Below are 13,805 nucleotides of genomic sequence, written 5' to 3' on the forward strand. Positions count from 1 at the left end.
TATCGGCCATCTTGGCCGGCAGGCGGGGGTCATCGAACTCATTTTTAATAATAGATAAAAATCAGTTGAAAAAGGCTTGACTCATGATCATTCACCAGATCGTCACAAAGCACCTCACTGGTCAACTTTCGCAGAAATAAAAGCATACCTTATTGTCGGCTATCGGTACGGCAGAATCAATAGGTAAAACAAGTCAAAATCTGATGTACATGATTGGATAATCAGTTGTATTGCTCATGATGACAAAGGTATGCTGTACAAGATAGCAAAATACATTGTTTTAATAGCAATCGGAAACACAGATCATATTGTATCTGCCGTATCGATAGCCGGTAATAGGGTGTGCAAAATAGAGATTCCCAGTCGTCAAACTTTAACCTTTCATATATGTTTTAAGTTGCAAACATCAGGAATTGTCTGGTATACTTCAGATGACTGGCCAACAGTTTGTCGGGGAAACTGTGATATCATTATCTTAGCTACATATATCTGACTAACAAAGAGGAAACGGAAATGAGACATGTACATATCATCAAGGTATACTAGTATCATAATAACATAAACGGTACCAATTCTAGTGCACCAGATGCGCATTTCGACATGTCTCCTCAGTGAAGCTCGAGGCCAAAATATTTGAAAATCCGAAACTTAATACAATGTTGAAATATGAAGAGCTGGTAAAATCAGAAAAGACCAACAGTAACAAATCCGTATCCATAAATAAATTGACTAGTTTTTTTGTTAATTTCGAATTAGCATTCTGGGACCTACAAACACATCATTGCATAAGAGAGAGGCGAAAGATACCAAAGGAACATTCAAACTCATAAGTTGAAAATAAACTGATAACACCACGGCTAAAAAAGAAAAAGACCAACAGGTAAGGGGGAGGGTTTGGCGCCAACAAACTAGTTTAATCCCGCCACATTCTGTATGTGCCTGTCCCAAGTCAGGAGCCTGTAATTCAGTGGTTGTCGTTTGTTGCTGTATATCATATTTGTTTTTCGTTCATTATTTTGTACATAAATAAGGCCGTTAGTTTTCTCGTTTGAATTGTTTTACATTTGTCATATCGGGGCCTTTTATAGCTGACTATGCGGTATGGATTTTACTAATTGCTGAAGGCCGTACGGTGACCTTTAGTTGTTAATTTCTGTGTCATTTTGGTCTCTTGTGGAGAGTTGCCTCATTGGCAATCATACCAGATCTTTTTATTCTTATAACAACAGACAATATGTAACAGTATCCTACAATTTACCTCGAACGTTTTTAACTTTGTAAAAGGCAATGAAACGTATCATTTATATGGATGTCAAAAACAAGTGGGAGGTTCAGCTGGCTATAAAATCCGGTTTAACCCACCACACCAATTTCTTCTGAAAAATTCTGTACCAAGTCAGGAATATTGCAGTTGTTTTTCGTTTGATTTTGTCAGTAGTTTTCATGTACTTTCCCTTTTTGAATTTGCGTTGGAGTACGTATTGGTCTTTTGTTATACTTGTTTACTAGTATATCAATAAAGAATATGATATAAGTCAGAGAGGCATACTTTTTGCGGAATACCGCTTTACTCCAATAAATACATCCTTAAAACAATTTATGGGATTAAAGGTCATTTAGAATATGATACCTGAACTCAGACGTAAAACTAAATATGTCAGTGAACCGTAAAACATATTTGAAAGTGTTTTACCTTTTGTTGGGGGTGGTCTTCTTCCCTAAATGGATCATGATGCCAAGTTTTAAAATTATAGGTCACCTAGTGTTTGATAACTTAACTAGGAAGTATAGTGTAATAGGAATAATGAAAAATGTTAATCAATGCTACTGAATCCTCCTGTGACCTTCAACTTATGGCATGTTTGTTATATTCCTATTTTGGGTCTTCTGGTTATCGGGACTGCCTCACACAATTTAGCTCTTAGGTCCGGAAAGGTAGAACATGTTTTATCAATTAGCCATTGAGTTAGTTGTCGTCTGCAAGTGCAGTAGCGTGGCTTGTGTTAAAATTGAATGAAGTAAAGTGTGAAGTGCAGTTTATTCGTCGTTTCTTTGTTCTTACAATAGTCCACCAGGCCAAGTACACGATATGGTGGAGGATTTAAAGTGAAGACAAACTATTTTACAGACAGTGTTACGTTTCATGAAATGTTGATGAGATGATCAGGTAACAAATGATTGACAGTTTTTTTTTTAACCGCACTTCGTGACCTTGTTAACATTTTACAAATGAAATTGACACTGCTGAATTTTTACTGCATTGTTATTGCCGATATTGTTTTGTTGAAATTTAATGAACTATAATAGATGAGTTTTTCAAAGTTAGAAAAAGAAATCGACAAACTAAGGACTGTCTCCTGAGTTACATTATTAAAAACTCCGATAGTATTATCATACAGTAAGGCCAACTATTTGTCAAGCGAAATTCAGAGAGGTTTCGAACTTGATATAGTTTGGTGGAATGAGGCAGACGTTACAACGAGACAACAATACAACTGGCTTGGAGACAATCTTGAACGTGAGCTGCGTCAGTTTAGGTCTGTTGTATTGTATGTTTGGCTTGGAACTTGCAACCTGACGGTCAAAGATACAGACAGTCCATTTATCAAATTGAAATCTAGCGATTCTTCTGCAGCGAGGGAACTGATTAATTGTTTTCGAGATCTTTATTCATTTGGCAGAGGCTTTCATAGAGTGAACTTAGTATTTTTAGAGATTCCACCATACTCAGTTCATCATTGGAATAAATCCCATCAACGCAGACATCACATTTTGACAAAGTCAGATCTTGCTGGGTTTAAAAGAGACGATTTTACTTTGTGTTGTGAGATTGAGACAGTAAACCAGTTCATCAGAGAAACAAACAGAATTTTACAAAAATGTTCCCCTCGTTTTTCTTTAGATCTGCAAAATTCTCGACGGAACATGTATATTGACTATTCACACCATCCAAACAGAACTGTGGCATCATCAAGATATACGTACAGATTTGGTGCTCTATACAGAGATAGAATTCACCCTTGTCGGGTTTTAGCTCGTTACTGGTTGCTACGAATTGGCAAGTATATAGCAAAAGACTGTGCTTAGACTGATATTTCCATATAAAATTAAGAAATAACTCTTCTATTTATGTTTATGTCAGTGTCATTTATCATTGTCTACTGATATATAAATGATATTAATTGGTGAGGACTGCCTCGCCACTCCAATTGTATAATAGACCTTGAAAATACATATAACAAAAATCTGTTTGGTGTATTAATTGGTGAGGACTGCCTCGCCACTCCTAATATTAAATACCAAGTCCGTGAAATATTATACACGAGTTGTACGCCAGTAAAAGTCCGTTTGGTGAGGACTGCCTCGCCACATATTCTTGGGTCATATTTCGTATAGAAATACGTGTGAATATATATATATATCCTATTGTATATATATATACAAACAAGTCTAAATTGAAAACAACGTTCAAACCTATGATTGTGTTGGATAAAAACCGCAGTTTTTATACGTGTGCATGCAAAACAAATTTCTTGGTAGAGGGGTCTAAATACAGCACAAACAACATTTTCCAAAAGACCAAATGAGTGAAAAAGTATATTTTAACAAAACGCATTTGACTAGCAGGTCGAACAACTGATGTTCTTAAACCCTGCTGACTGCCATTGGCGATTGCCAAATAAACGGATCACAAGATGTAACAAAATAGATCTTATTATTAATTTATTACCAAACAGAAAACAATAAACTTGCGGAAAAGATGGTATACCGCAAACATGAGGGCGAGGTGCAAAAATTTGTACACCATATCCGGATTTCGACAATTAATGTCTCTTCAGTGATGTTAGGAATCGAAACGGTATTTGGAAGGCCATATAATTTACCTCAATTTAGGATAGACTCTTAAATTTTGAAAGAGTCAAAATAGGATGAACGGATCATATAAATCCGAAGGCTTATATAATACAAGCCCAAACGAAAAAATATAAACAAGTCTAAATTGAAAACAACGTTCAAACCTTTGATTGCGTTGGATAAAAACGGCAATTTTTATACGTGTGCATACAAAACAAATTTCTTGGTAGAGGTGTCTAAATACAGCACAAACAACATTTTCCAAAAGACCAAATGAGTGAAAAAGTATATTTTAACAAAACGCATTTGACTAGCAGGTCGAATAACTGATGTTCTTAAACCCTGCTGACTGCCATTGGCGATTGCCAAATAAACGGATCACAAGATGTAACAAAATAGATCTTATTATTAATTTATTACCAAACAGAAAACAATAAACTTGCGGAAAAGATATATATACATAAAGGTAGGATTACATAGTATTGGTGAGGGTTGTCTCGCAACACGGGCCTACCATGTGAAATGAATACATGTTTTACAGTTCATTTTAACAATAATCTTGATGAAGATACTTCCTCCATTTTGAGTGATAGTTTTATTGATGAAAACGAATTTCAAGAGTTTGATCAATCCGAGTCCTCTTTTGTTATTGCACCATTAATTGATACTGTTCCAGCGCCGAGTAGCGTAGGCGAAACTGCCCCTCATCCGTTTAACATAACTACAGTGACCCAGAAACGCCTGTACCATTACCGAAATTTCTTAATTGTTAAATATGGATAAATTGGCTAAATGTAGCACATTTTCGGGGTACCCACAGGATAATGCTAAGCGGTTTTTAGCAGAATTTGAATCTTGTACCTTACTTCACGGCTTAGCCGAGCAGGACAAACGCCGAATAGCGGCTTTTCACTTACATCTGAAAGGCCCCGCACTTACGGTTTAATTCTTTAAGCGATGAGTCAAAACAGTCTTGGCAGAATATTTATGTTTTGTTTAAAGAAAAATACATAAATTTTAATTTACATGGCGCCACTGTAATCATGGAAAGCGAATTATTTCAAAGTTTGAATTTGTCCCCTGGTTAGTCGCTCGAGGATTATTATAGTCAGATACTAGAAAAAGCACAAATTTTGCAAAAGCCAGATCATGAGGTAGTAGCTAAATTTATTAGTGGGCTTTCATATAAGATGTCATTTTTTGTCCGTGCTGGCCAACCGGTTAACATTTAAAGTGTTCTAACAGCAGCTAAAATGACGAGGCGTGTGGCTATCGCCAACATAATGATGTTGTAAATGCAATAAAACATAAGCAACAACATATGCATGTTGAAGCACCCGAGAAAGCTTCAGAGCTGAGCGAAATGAAGGAGCAAATAAAGTTGCTTACAGATCTTGTTTCTAAAATGAAACTTGTCAACAATCACATACACGAAATGAAATGGCTCAAAACAATGCCCTTCTCCGTCAGTCGAGGTTTGATAACGCAGAATGCAGAAAATGTAAAGGGGTGGGTCATTTTCAACGAGTGTGTAACTGAAACAGTGCCGGTCCATCACAGCCGAACGCTCAATGTCAGCTATGTCAACAGTTTAGGCACACCGCAGCCTCTTGTTTTACGCTTAGGGCTTTGGCTCAGGGAAACCAATTGAACCCGGCCGACAGGCACAGCCGTCCGGGGTGTCATCCGTAAGTGCCGACGATACTTTCAATTTTTTTATATGCAAGTTGATTTTATCAGTTGAATGTAGCTGCACTTATAGATACAGGCAGCTCCATCAATGTTATTTCAAAGAACCTTTTTGACTCAATTTCTGATAAACTGAAAATTTCATTTGAACAATTATCCGATCCTGAAATTAGACTTCCTAATAACGAAAAGATTAAAGTGTTCGGAACCGCGAGATTAAAGGCTATCATTCATGACCAGGAGCAAATTATTGATATTTACATTCTCCCAACTGTTTCACGTCCGCTTATTTTGGGGACTGAATATTTACGGACTCATAAAGTGTTGTTAGACTTCAGTGATTTCTCTAATGGTTTAAGAACATACATGTCCAGACTACAAACAAAATTTTCGTTGAGTCAAACACTGAGCTTTTGACTTATGGCAAAGTGCCAATTTTTATAATGGTAGGTTTGCAAGGGGTGTGCTCGAATAGTCAATTTGCGTTACATCAGGGACTTATGATAGCACAATCGCTTGTTGTCGTACCACCTAATCACAATGTTCCTATAAAAATATTGAATGCAAGTAACGTTCGTATTACAATGCCCAAAGGCAAACATATTGCAGAATTTACTGTTTTATCAAATGATAATTCATATGTAAGAATGAGTGACAATACAGAAGGTCTTAAAGTACAAAATATAGAACTTGTGACTGAAAACATTTAGATTGTTGAAGGACAGGACGTTCCTTTCAACCCGAGTAAATTTGTAGATTCTGGCCTGAATATTGCTGCTGAATTTATTTATCAGAAGATTTGACTGAAACACAACTGTTACAATTACAGCAATGTCTCTATGAAAATCGAGATTTGTTTGTCACAAAAGATAATCCAGATCTCGGATTTACATCTCTAGTTGAACATAAGATAAATCTCAAACCAAATGTGGTATCGAAACATCAGAACCCATATAGGTTACCTCCATACAAGCGTGAAATCTTACGGGAACAATTGGACGAATTACTACGACAAGGTATCATTAAACCCGTGAGTGAATCAGAGGAATTGTCAATCACGAGCCCCGTCGTTTTAGTAACAAAGTGTAGTGCCAATGCCGATAAAAAGGAATCACAAAACTTTAGGTTTTGCTGCGATTTTTGTCATCTTAACGCACAAACGGAGGATTTCAAATACGCAATTCCAAATTTGTAGGAATTAACCGAATCTATGTCGGAAATGGTACCCAATTTTATAACATCAATTGATGTCTCCAGCGGATTTTTAAAAATGGGAATATCACCCGATTCAACTCGTTACACGGCTTTCAACACGTGCTTCGGCACATACAAATTTCAGCGATTACCGATGGGTCTGAAAACTGCCCTAAATACTTTTCAGCTTTTAATGGACAAGGTGCTCCATGGTTTAAAATTTAGGACATGCCTCTGTTACTTAGATGACGTCCTGCTCTGCTCGGAAACATTTGAGAAACACTTGGACGACTTGAACGAGATTTTCGAAATGTTTCGATCAGCAGGGCTAAAGTTAGGTGCAAAGAAGTGTTATTTTGCAAACCAGAAATGTGTTTTTCTTGGTGATGAGCTATCAAACGACGGTATTCGCCCTCCAACAGACCGTATTCAGGCTATAACAGATTACCCGGAACCGAAAAACATTCAACAGCTCCGTCGTCGTATTGGCATGTTCAACTGGTTTAGAAAATTTATTCCAAATGTCAGTGCCCTGATTTATCCACTTAATAGACTTTTGAAGAAAAATCAACGTTTTGAATGGAAAGCTGGGCAAAGAATGGCATTATATGATTGAACACACGTCTCGCTAACTCTGAAATTTTAAGTTTTCCGTCTTTTGACCTACCATTTCGTTTGGCAGTAGACACGTCTTCCCGATATGCTTTACCAAGAAGTTTCACAAATTAGTAAACCGGAAATAATTCATTTTGGTTCAAAATCTCTAAAACCATGGCAACAATTATATGGACCGACAAAGTTAGAACTCTTAGGCATGGTGACGAGCGTACTAGATTGTGCCGATTATTTAAGGGGTTTAAAATTCATAGTCGAATGTGACCACCAAGCGCTTCAACATCTTTTTCAGAAACAATTTAAAGGGGCCTTATATGAAAGATGGCTTGCCGTTATACAATAATTTTCATTTGTAATTGAGTACAAGCCTGCTGAGAAGATGCAGGTTGCAGACGCTTTGTCTCGCTGTGAAAACCCACATAGTTTACAAGTTGAAAGTCCAACGGAAGAAGATCCTTATTTCCGGTATACAACTGATGTAGTCGGAGAAATTGAATTACCAGGGGGTCAAAACTTTGCTGAATTATTTCGATCTAAGAAATCTACGTCTAATGATATGTCCGACACTGATGAGCCTATGGCCACGGAAAACAAAAATGACTTTACCAGGAAACGAAATATCAAAAATAAGGCTACAAGTAGCAGTGCTAAAAGTGCAATTTCTGCAAATGAGGAAAAAACTGACGGTCAGAGGTATGTTGATTTGTATAACGGCGTAAAGGACATGACAAAAGTCAAAAACGAGCAACGAAATGATTTCGAATATAAACATATTATTACTTATTTGGAAGACAACCAACTCCCTCAGTCTCAAAAACATGCTCGGCGCATACTATTGGGTGCTCCGGATTACATATTGATACGTGGTGTATTGCATCGAAACAGAAAAGCTAAATCTGAGCGAAATAAGAGCAAGTCCGCATATCAGTTAACTGTTCCTCACAAAATGATCGATATGATATAGTTAATGATTCATACTCGTCGCTAGGTGGTCATAGCGGTATTCAAAATACGCTGGATCATTTGAGAGATACTTTTTATTTTCCTATGATGGGGAAAAATGTCACAGATTATGTTGCGTCATGTCATGACTGTCAATCCAGAAAAGTTACGAATCTAAAAGCAAAGGCCAAGATTGTTCCATATCGTACATCTAGTGAGCCATTTCAGGTAAGGAGAGTTGATTTGTTTGGGCCGCTCAAAACATCTCCAAACGGAAACCAGTATTTATTTACTGCAAGCGATATGTTCTCAAAATATCTATTTGTATTGCCTATTCTGAATAAGGATGTGCTTACTGTTTCAAATGCAGTATTTAGTTTAGTATCTCAATTTTGAGTATGTGAAACATTGATTTAAGACCAAGGTTCTGAGTTTGTTGGAAGTTGTACACAAGAAATATGTAAAATGTTTGGTGTTCATCAGGATTTTATACCGACTTTTATGCACCATTGCCTCGGGCTATGCGAAAGAACGCACAGAACACTAGCGGAACGCATTACTCCATACATAGAGAAATGGAAAGATTGGGAATTCATATTACCCGCTGTTGTGTTTTCAATCAATGCGCCAATCAATCAAAGTACAAAGTATTCCCCTTTTGAAGTTTTATACGACAAGAGACCTGCTTTCCCGTTATCCGCATTCCCTGCAACAGATTTAAACGATATACCCGCCGATACAAAATCATACATTGTGGCACAACAGAAGCGTCTCGACACAATTCGAACTTTAGTGAAAGAACATTCCATTGAGGCATAAGATAGGATGGAAAAAGCGACAAATGAAAAAACAAATGAATTAGAATTATCAGTTGGCAACTACGTATATTTGCAAATTGAGCAACAGGGACAAGGCAGAAAATTCAAACACACATACGATGGTCCATTTGTAGTCACGAACATACCGAGCGAACATTTAATACTTTTGCGGGATCCAAACGGAAAACGTAAATTCAAACAACCAGTGCACATATCATGGATCTGGAATACTTTAGTCATTGATCTATATTTCCTCATTATTGACACATTAAATATAGCAAGCACTAGTGCGAATATGGATTATGTCAAAACGTAATGAACACTTAACAAGTTGCTTTCTTTAAAAAAAGAAATGCAATCGTGAACCTAAATGCATGTTTGGAATGAAAGATCAGATAATTGTTTTATCAAGATGCATGATTTTACCTCATTTCTTTTTTATATTCGATGTAGATAAACTGACATGGATTCTTAATGAAACTGATGTTCTATGTTGGGCATTCCATTGAGTCATAAGATAGGATGGAAAAAGCGACAAATGAAAAAACAAATGAATTAGAAGTATCAGTTGGCAACTACGTATATTTGCACATTGAGCAACAGGGATAAGGCAGAAAATTCAAACACACATACGATGGTCCATTTGTAGTCACGAACATACCGAGCGAACAATTAATACTTTTGCGGGATCCAAACGGAAAAATTAAATTCAAACAACCAGTGCACGTCAATTGCTTAAAACTTGCCAATGTCCGGGAACCTAACCCTACACCATATTTTCGAAGGGACCGCACATCCAGCTTATCTAACGGTACGACAGAAGCTGAAGTGTCTCAGTCCGATATTTTGTCAGCAGCACAAGGCAACGATAATTCGGATGAACTTCATCCGCAACATGCAAATGAAATTAGACGTTCTTCTAGAAAAACTCGTTTACCTGCACAATATCAAGATTCTAATTTTACGAATTTAGATTATGTTGCGTCGAAAACAAACAATGATGTCGTTTTTAAAGTCAAACGTCTTTTGGCGAAAAGCAAGATCAGGGAGGATTTCTATATCTAGTGCAAAAAGTTGGTGAACCAGCCGAAAATGCCGAGTGGCTTATAGGTTCACAATTACCACCGAAAGCTCAGGAACTTCTGCTTAAACGACCACCTCCTTTAATTGAATAAGGACTATGTAGTCAACATATGTTAGATTGCGCTATGTGTAAATTAATTGTATCAAAGGTGTATTCTTGTTGAAATTTACTGTGTTTTTGGTGATAATTGTATCGCCAATTTTAAAATAAGAGTTTAATTATACTGGTGTACAGTCAGAGAGAAAACCCCGTTGTTATAAGACATTAGTTTCAGTTTTTGTTTGGTGATAATTGTATCGCCAATGTTAAAATAAGTGTTCAATTATACTGGTGTATAGTCAGAGAGAAAATCCCGTCGATATAAGACATTAGTTTCAGTTTTATTGGTGATGATTGCGTCACCACGATTACTATGAAAAGAAGACTGCGTTTAGCTACAACAACCATTATGCCGATATTTTATTACTGTATTCTAACTGAATTTTTGTCAACCAAATTTACTTGCATTTAAGACATATATTGTGGAATTTAAAATTGTGCTTGGTACTTAAGTTCGTGTGCAAGTTAGGCATACAATCTACTGTTTCATATGATAATGTTGATATAGTTTGTGTGTGTGATTGTGTGTGATGTGTGTGTGTGTGGTTGTGAGCTATTGTGGTTTGATATTTTCATTTAAAGAAATTTAAGAGTATAGATCTCTACTAATTTCACAAAAATAGGAACGTAAAGTTACAATTGCAAAACATACAGTATCATGAGTATTGACATACAAGTTTATTATTATCCACATACATGTATGCTTATTTAAGCAAAAGTAGCAAGTAATGGTATGAAATGTCTCAGAGTATACTTTAGTGTATGAAAGTAGAAATATATAATGGTTCAAGGAAGAAAGCAGTTTTTCAACTATATTGTAATGTGTTCGGCACTTCCATTTACCAGACAAAATTTTAAATTATATTTTTTTGGGGCGGGGATGTTATATTCCTATTTTGGGTCTTCTGGTTTTCGGGACTGCCTCATACAATTTAGCTCTTAGGTCCGGAAAGGTAGAACATGTTTTAGCAATTAGTTATTGAGTTAGTTGTCGTCTGCCAGTGCAGTAGAGTGGCTTGTGTTAAAATTGAATGAAATAAAGTGTGAAGTGCAGTTTAATCGTCGATTCTTGGTTCTTACAATAGTCCCCCAGGCCAAGTACACGATATGTGTTCAGTCTCTTATACATATTGTATCATAGACAATTGTCTAATGCTGAAGATCGCATGTTGACCTCTAACGTCACAGTGGCCAAATGCACCGAATACCAAATTTACACCCATTTTGCACAAAAAGCAGCGGAAATCGTACAAGTTTTCTTAGAAACTAAACAATTTGTATTTTTATAATTGACATTATGGGCGTCTTTTAACATAGGTCAATATATTAAAACATACACAAAACGAGCACATTATATGTCAGCAGATGAAGTTTCCAGTGAAGATAGTAAAATTTACGGAAACGTCGCGTGCGACGTCCACAAAAGTTAAAAAAAAACCATTAAAAATGAGCAATAAAAATATATCACAGGCATCCATTTCTTTGGACTATTGTCAAATTGTTCTAAATATGTGGATTAATAAAACAAAACATCAGTTTTTAGATTTTTACGGATTTGAATTTAAGCATGGATGCAATTTAGGTCCTCTTCATTACACAATATTGGGTTATTTGGAAGTCGGTTCAAACCCATTTTTGTATGATTCAGTATGGATTAAATTTGTGGAACTGAATAATAAATAAGTATACATCTACAAACTTAACACAGAATTAAAACTTTGTTTTGGATCTGCAATAAACGTATGTCAAACTAAGTGCAATTTTGGTGCCCTTACGTTAGATATCTTTTTGGAGTTTTTTTGTGTGTCGTTGGTTTGTTTTCTCATGGGAGCATACCCAACATTTCCTTTCATTGCATTTACTGGATGTTAAACAGCCATCACTTAATTTTCACAGTAGATGGAAAGAAAAGAAGTGTGTTCTGATGTCACATTCAAATAAAGTAACATGATAAGGGCATAACTCCTACGAAAATTTACATGCATGAATCATTTTTGAACCCTGTGATTACTGAACTGAAGCTTATGTATAACTGATGAGGAATCAGCTAGAGAACTTTTTTGGGCAATTTCCTATAGGATTATTTGGAATAAATTCTACAAAATATTACAATATAAAAATAAGGAAATGTGGTATGATTGCCAATGAGACAACTATCCACCAAAGTTCAAATGAAGTGGATGTTAGCAATTATACGCTACCGTACGCAACTTGTAACTTTACAAGCCAACTCATCCTTTCACTTGGTTTAGGTACTATTGACCTTAAGTTTATTATTAAGTTTTATACAAATCAGATAAGAAACAAATTTGCTAGTGGTTTGATAAGCATTTATTGACATTTCGTAGTCATCAAGAGACATATCTCCTGAAATAAGTAACTATAGAGTGATAACAAATCATTCTGATTAAGGAATAGCTATATTTTACCATATACCTCACCTTACTCTTTGATAGGGGATAAACCACATGGATTCTTAATCCACTGAAAAAATTTACTAGAGGCTGTAAAGAGCTTGTGCCACTCACCTAGTTCTGTGTGCATCTTCAACAATGAACGCTCCCCAACATTTTAGACGAATAGAATTCAAGACAAAAATCTCTTATTGTTGATCATGCATTGCTGATCATTTTTTCTGTGTACATTTTCTCTCTTTCTTCTTCAGTTCTTGCCCAAACCACAAAAAAGGGTAAAAAAAGTCGTACTTTAAGACCAATCACTCCTTTCATGAGAGTCTACAAAGTCTTATTTGTGTAGATCGTGTCTTGTTGGGCATGTTTTTCCCTAACTTTTATAGTTTTCAAGATAATAGGCAAAACCCAAAATATTGGTAGAACTCTTCATCAAAGAGCAATAACTTCAATCAGGAGTTGACAGACGATCTTGGCTATGGTGACTTATTTGTAGATCTTGTCTAGGTGATCATTTGTGCTATTTAAAGTGTCTATCTATCTATTATAGTTTTAAAGATAATAGAGAAAACAAACCCTAAAAATTGGTAAATCTTCATTAAAGAGCAATAACTCCAATAAAGAGTCCACTAACGATTTTGGCCATACTACTCATTTGTAGATCATATCTTGCTGATAATTTTGGCTTTTTAAAGTGTCTATCTATCTATTATAGTGTGTAAGATATTAGAAAAAACGCAAAACATTGATATTAATCGTCACTAAAAAACTCAAATAAGACGTCGTCTGATGAAAACTTTAATGTTTTACAAGGATACCCATAAGGTGTTGGACTTACTGCATTCAATACAAATTAACATCTAATGAATTTTTAATGCTTGATTTTACAAACAATAATAGAAAAACTTCAAGGTATAACACCAACGGACTATCCTGTTTTGCTTATCAGTAACAAAATTATTACTAGTGCAATTACTGATCTTATACCTATTTATAGATATATACACTGTGCCTTATCCCTAAATGATGATTTCAACTTTTTATTTACAAGCTGGTTGGAAGTCTGGAATTAGTTTTGTGCAATGCACATGACTTTGT

The sequence above is a fragment of the Mytilus californianus genome, unplaced genomic scaffold, assembly GCF_021869535.1.
Source record: "Mytilus californianus isolate M0D057914Y unplaced genomic scaffold, xbMytCali1.0.p SCAF_7, whole genome shotgun sequence".
Classification (NCBI taxonomy): Eukaryota; Metazoa; Mollusca; class Bivalvia; order Mytilida; family Mytilidae; genus Mytilus; species Mytilus californianus.